This window comes from Mastomys coucha, unplaced genomic scaffold, assembly GCF_008632895.1.
Source record: "Mastomys coucha isolate ucsf_1 unplaced genomic scaffold, UCSF_Mcou_1 pScaffold20, whole genome shotgun sequence".
Taxonomy (NCBI): Eukaryota; Metazoa; Chordata; class Mammalia; order Rodentia; family Muridae; genus Mastomys; species Mastomys coucha.
In genome coordinates, this window is record NW_022196903.1 from 130,081,697 (window position 1) to 130,087,872 (window position 6,176).

A 6,176-nucleotide genomic window follows, 5' to 3' on the forward strand; every position below is an offset into this window, starting at 1 on the left:
AAAAAAAAAAAAAACAACAAATAGCACCACCGATCGACTGATAAACACTGTGCATCTGTCCCTACTCATCCTCCCGATGTTTTCCCAGTATCTATCAGATGCCTGTCTCTGTGTTGAGTACAAATGATTCCAAGATGAATACACATCCCTCCCTGCCCTTGAGGAGCTCATGAGCTTCTGAGAGAAGGAAAGAAGACGTTTAAATAAGAGAAAGCATAGGGGTCTTAGAACCACAAATGCGTGCTAATAAAACACAGAGAGGGGCAAAAGAACCACACTGCTGGGAGCAACGAGGAAGAACTGCTACCAGGGGACAACAAAATCATTGACTTCTTCCCTGTCAACTTCAGCTGACAGGGCTAGAGAGTGACAAGGTAGAAAGAAGGTACCGGAACACCAAGCAAAGCAAAGAAGGCCCCTGAGCACAACTCTCTGGTCTACAAATCCTGAGAAGTTGATCCACCCAGTGGATAGGGGTTATAGTCACAGACAGTTAACATCGCCACTGCATCTAGACCTCAAAAACCAGAAACCTACCTCGTCTGAGTTCTATGTGCTCCCTCTACTGACTGGGCTCAGTTCTTCCCATCTTCAGCCTTGGAAGACAATACCAATCCAACCACTAATCTCTCCCTGGAGGTTTCTTCTATGGTTACAAAGAGGAGAGGCACTTTAATAAACGTAAACAATTCATTATACCAGCAACTCTTTTGATCTATATTTGTTTACATAGGAACAGTGCAGTAGTACCCAATTGTGTACAGGGTCACGGAGACTAAAGGCGGGGTTCACTGAAAGGAAGTAATCTCTAAGATTCTTAAGCAGTGTAAAATGGCAAGGAGAAAGAAGGCAATCTTAACTTTGGCAGCCCCTACTCTTGACCCCCCATCAAGATACCAGAGAGGAGCCAGGAGGTCATTTGCTATCACCACAGTTCAAGAAGCAGGCCCGTCGTTTGGAACACCTGTTTTCAACCCTCACTGTGGCCAGGTCATCCCTGGATTCCTTCTCTGTGGCTCTAGATGTTGATTTGAGGCCACGGTTTCTTCATATCCAACTTCCTTTCCCCTTGCTTCCTTCTGTGTTTCATAGTCCCCAAGCATGAACTAAGTGTTTGCGGTACCTTGTCAGTACTGGTGAAGATGTTCCCGTCATTAGATCCTTGAAGAAGAAACCCTGCCCTTGAGTTGACCGTAGCCATAAAGGAGATGAAAAACATACTTCAAAGGTTATGATGTGCCCCGGGATCCACTCAGTCCTGATTCTCCCCCACCAAACACCAGTCACTCACTACACCAGCCAACTTTTATCCCTGTGTCTCTCTCTCAAAGGTAGCCATTGCCCCTCCCCATGCAAGCCTACGTGGAGTTGAAGGTCTGAGAAGATGGCTGAGTTGTAAAGCCATCCCTTGGGAGATAGAAGCACAGTGACATGACCCCTTGCTGTTCACCCTCCCTCCAGAAGAAGTCGCTCATCTTAACCAGTCTTAAAAAAACAACCAAACACCTGGGGTGCAAAGTAGTGACAAAAGGAACTTCTCTCTCTCTCTCTCTCTCTCTCTCTCTCTCTCTCTCTCTCTCTCTCTCTCTCTCTCTCTCTCTCCCCTCTCTCTCTTTCCCTACCCTCTCCTTACTTGTACTCTCTGCCTACATCCACCCCAGACAAAGATCACACACTATCAGTAGCAGAACAAGAATCTGCAGGTGGGCATGCTTCCTAGGGCTGGAACCAACAAGAGAGACAAATTAGGTAATTCTCTGCCATGCTCTGCTTCTGTCCCTGCACACTAGTCCCTGGCATGTCACCCCTTCCCCAAGTCCGCCCTGCACCAGCATACCTAGAGCACAGGTATGGAGCCACATGTGGTTCTACTCCCCTTAAAGCCACATCCTTAGCCATGGTTTCCTGGGAAGTCATAGTTTTCTTTTAATGTTTCCTTAATTACGGACCACCACAGGCTCTTTCATTACCATTGAGTTTGTTCTTCTTCCTCCCACCAGTCCCACCATTCCCCATGTCGCCCACACCACAAGGGTGAGGGCAAAAAGCAAAGAGATGAAGGAGAACCCATTCGGTGATGAGAAGCGAAGAGAGCCATAACAATGAACCCAGGAAGGCCCAGAATGCCACCAAGTCAGGCATCATGGGAACTGCTCACGATGACAGGTCACAACAGCTTCCATATCAGGGTCTCCAAAAAATGGCTTGGAATACCAAAAAGCTACAGGCCACCTGTGACAGTACTCCCTTGATACCTGACAAGCCTCCCCCAACTGAATCTTCTCTCCCTTCTTTCTAGCTTTCTCCGCCTCTTTGCCTTCTCTTCCTCCATAATCTACTCTTTAACCTTTTCTCCTTTGCCCAGTCCTACGGCCAACCAATGACAGCTTAGAACGTGAGTGCATCTTACTGACATGCGTGGTTGAGACCCTGCCCAAAGCCTCCCTATTGATTTTATCACCAAAGAGCATTGATTTTATCACCAAGGTCCTACTCAGTTGCAGAACACTATCCCAGGCAACTATGATGCAAAAGAAGCCACGTGCCCTACGGATAGCCACCTTTCCTCGTCCACCAGTGCATACAAACTCTCTGCACATTGAGCTGGCATCCTCGTCCATTCCTCTGTTCTATTTTGAAGTGAAATGAAGAGTTTCTCCTCCTACTCGAAGGAGGAGGAGAAGTCAGGGAGCCAGCTCAGGTGGCTCTAAGGTGAACACACACCAGATAACCTCAGCTATTTGTAGATGTGGTGAGAACATGGTTCAAATTGGAATCCCAACCTCACTCCTATTACACCATGGTTACAGATTAATGCTTCAGCAACGAGAACTCAAAGAATGAGGCCTAGGGGAGAGGAACAGGAAATTTGGATAGCATCCATATCCATCCTTACTGAACAATAAAGAACTATCGCCCACTGTCATTTTGAGTGACTGGCAAGGACCTTCTACCTCCCCTACAACACTTTAGTATTTTTAGGTTGTTCCAAAGGATGATTATTTTTTTAAATGACTTGGGTAGAGGGGAAGGGAATGTTTATGAAAGGACTATTGACTGCTCATGGCTTTCCTACATATTTTTGAAGACCCTTTCCCAACCTCATTCCTGCATGAGAATATCTTTGGAGTTTCCAGGGTGTGTAGACAATGTAGAAAGGGGATGAGCAGCTGGGTCCCCATCCTGGCCCTCAAGCCAGAGATGCTATGATTTTCTCAGGAGTTATCTTGGCTTGCCTGAGTGGCTAACAGAACTGTTAGCTAATCTTTTCCATTCCTGTTGCTATTTCTCTTTTCAAATGCTGTCCAAGATATTGGGCATATTTCACATATTTTTTATATTTATATATCTTATATTATAGGTTATATATATTTTTTTTCACATATATAACAATTTCAAATATTGTTGAAATAGCTGAGAGGATAAAAGAAATTAAAATATCAGTTCTGTTTTTGAGGGTACAGGATGAACACATGCAAGCAGCACATCTCTTTGTTTAACACAAAGGCTCACATGTCGAATTCTGCACCCCTTCCACATGCACGGCGCTTTAGAAGTCTGCAAGATAGCCATTTTGCAAGAGTGTGGAAGTAACAGTTTGCTTGGAGGATGTGCGGGTATAAATAGATGTGTGGACAGAAGGAGAAATTTACAGCTCAAAAAATAATAGCACACGGGGAAAAGATACAAATGAAAAGCAGAATATTGACAGACCCCCTTCTTTTCAAGCTTAAGGTTGAAGACTCCAGCCTGCAGCAGCCAGGTGTTCTGAGCCCAGCCAGTCCCTACCTATGCCTGCACCTCTGCAATAGGCCTCCTGGGATCGACGGGCCCAGTTTCAGCCCTTTCTTTAGACACCAAGTGGGTTCAGGGCAATAGCCACGATCATCCTGATCAGAATTTTTCTGTTTCTATGGATTTATTTTTACAGAGCACAGAAAGGCTACCTAAAAGGAAAGACAAGAGATAGGGAAACAGAAAGGAAGGTGGCAAGGAGCACGACTCAGCTTGGAGGAAAAAAAAAACATATCTGGATGCCCATCAAAATCTAACATTAGCTCTGTGGGAATAAAATGCTGCTTGAGTAGGAGAAGCATACAGGTCCCCTGGCTGCCTGGGTCTGCATAGAGCCATCCACCCCATCCACCCTCCAACCTCTTCTGTGCCTGCACACAACCACCCCCACCACCTTCCGGGAAAAACAAAACCTGTTAGATGGCAGAAGCATGAGAAACGTCCTGGAGGTCCCCTCCTTTGTCACAGAAGCCTTTCCCCAAACAGCATTATTTGGATATCATGTCCCTCCGTCCCTCTGAGGGACTGGAAAAGGCAGATTTAAAAGAAGAAATCCCCACCCCAGGTGAGGAAAAAGAATAAAATAGGATGTGCCCTACCTTGGTTTGTAGAAGCCAGACCTCTAGGCGGCCAGGTTAAGGGAGCACGCATGTTGGGCATCTCCAGGGTCCTCTTCTCGATTGCATATCCACACAAGAACGACGGAGGAGGAAGGGACGGAAGAAAATCTAAAATCCAGTGCAGTGTGAATTTGGTTTTAATCTTGTGTCTTGAAGAGATGCAAATTCAAAGAAAAAGAAATGTAATGTAAAAGGGAATCTCGGGGTGTGGAGAGCGAGCGGCTCACAATGCAGAATCCAGAGTCATTATTCCATGGGCATGTGAGGTTAGTAGCCCGAATATATAGATTTAAGGAGTCTCCGGCAATTACGGGCTGGGTTCTTTTTTTCTTTTTTCTTTTCTTTTTAATTTTTTGGAGCTTTAGTGGAGGAGTCTCTGTGTGGAGAAGCTGGGGGCAGGCTCTGTCCCTCCGTGGAGCATGGTCATTCCCAAAGCGTCCCCTTCCTAAGGGGAAAAAAGAGGAGGTCAGGGTTTGATTCGAGTGTCCCCCGGAGGGTTAGCAAAATGCATGCCGGAAAAAAAAAATCTATCTAGCAAGTCGTTATAAGAAAAGGGGGAGGAAACCCTGCATTTCCCACAGAGTACACACGAGAGGAATTGAAAACAGCTGGCACCAATCTATAAATAATTCCGAAAAGGTCTGCCTATGCCCATGTTCCTGGGACAGGCATGGATGAAAGGTGAGAAAAGCCAACCTGAATGGAAGAGAGGGAAGTGGGAAGCAAGGAGGAAGGCAGCGAGAGGAGGCTCCACACGGCAGTTCACACTCACACACGCGCGCGCGCGCACACGCACACCATCCCCACTTAACTCGCCAGCGAGTGCGGCCCCCAGCCCCATCTGCAATGCTGCTGACACGTCTGGCTCGCTCTCCTCATCTCCTCCAGCAGCGGAGCCTCCTCCCACCCCGGGCTCGTGCTCAATGGGTTCTGATTGTGCACCGGCCGCACACTGGGCATTTCTTGGATGGGGCACACTGACACGCGCGTACACACGCCCCCGGCGCGCACGCGCCCCCGCGCGCACTCACACTCACCCCCGCGCACACTCACGCCGCCGGCGCGCTGATGTGCAGCGCACCGGGCTGCACCTGCAGCCCGAGGATTGGACTGGAGGGTCGCAGCGCGTGGCTCCCGCCGCGGGCACCGCTGCCCAGCCTCTCCCCTAGAAGGGATTAACCACCTCAGAAAGAGTCCCCTTCCCCCTCCCCAAAAATACCCTTTTGTTTAAAAGAAAAAAAAAATTAAAAACCATCCAAAATAGCAAGTGCCCGGTGCTGCTGGATTGGAAAGCTGTTCCCAATACCAGGTTGGTTAGCAGTGCCAAGGCTTCGAGCCTTTATCTGCTTGATTTCCCCAAACCCTCAAAATTGAGACTCCAAAGCGAGCATTTACGTACCGGTTCCGAACACCTCCGCGGTGACAGTCTCCGGAGAGGGGTGGCGGGTGTCGAGGGTTTGAGAGGTTTCCTTTCCTGCAAAGCAGGATAGATGGATCAGTCTCCCGGCTTGGGAAGTTCACTATGACTCTTTGCAGAGCAGGAGGAAATGTATTCGGATGCCAGCTCCGCTGGATGCCGGGGATGGAGAGGCAGCTTGACCCGAGAAGCTCTTCTCCATAGAGCCGAGCCCCGAGATTTCCTAGAGGTGAAGGAACCCAAGGAAGTGGTGCTGGAAAGGGGGTGGGGGAGGACCTTCCTTTCTCAAAAGGGGGGGTGGTGGGAGTGGAGAGGCAGGAGAGCCCAGATTCCAGTTGGTGGTG

At 48.3% G+C, this 6,176-nt stretch overlaps 1 protein-coding gene across 7 annotated transcripts in view; it reads right to left on the reverse strand.

Annotated features, from left to right (window-relative positions):
* Window positions 1-6,176, reverse strand: part of Grin2b (glutamate ionotropic receptor NMDA type subunit 2B) — a 504,020-nt gene that overhangs the window by 455,816 nt on the left and 42,028 nt on the right. For 2 of the 7 annotated variants that reach the window (XM_031383668.1, XM_031383667.1), the window contains 2 exons: window positions 5,815-5,889; window positions 4,395-4,860 (listed from right to left, as the gene is read on the reverse strand). The gene's annotated coding sequence lies outside the window, so the exon portion shown is untranslated. Of the gene's footprint in view, window positions 1-4,394; window positions 4,861-5,111; window positions 5,230-5,452; window positions 5,565-5,814; window positions 6,152-6,176 lie in introns of those variants that run through there. The other 5 variants (XM_031383665.1, XM_031383666.1, XM_031383664.1 and 2 more) reach the window with 4 other exon arrangements.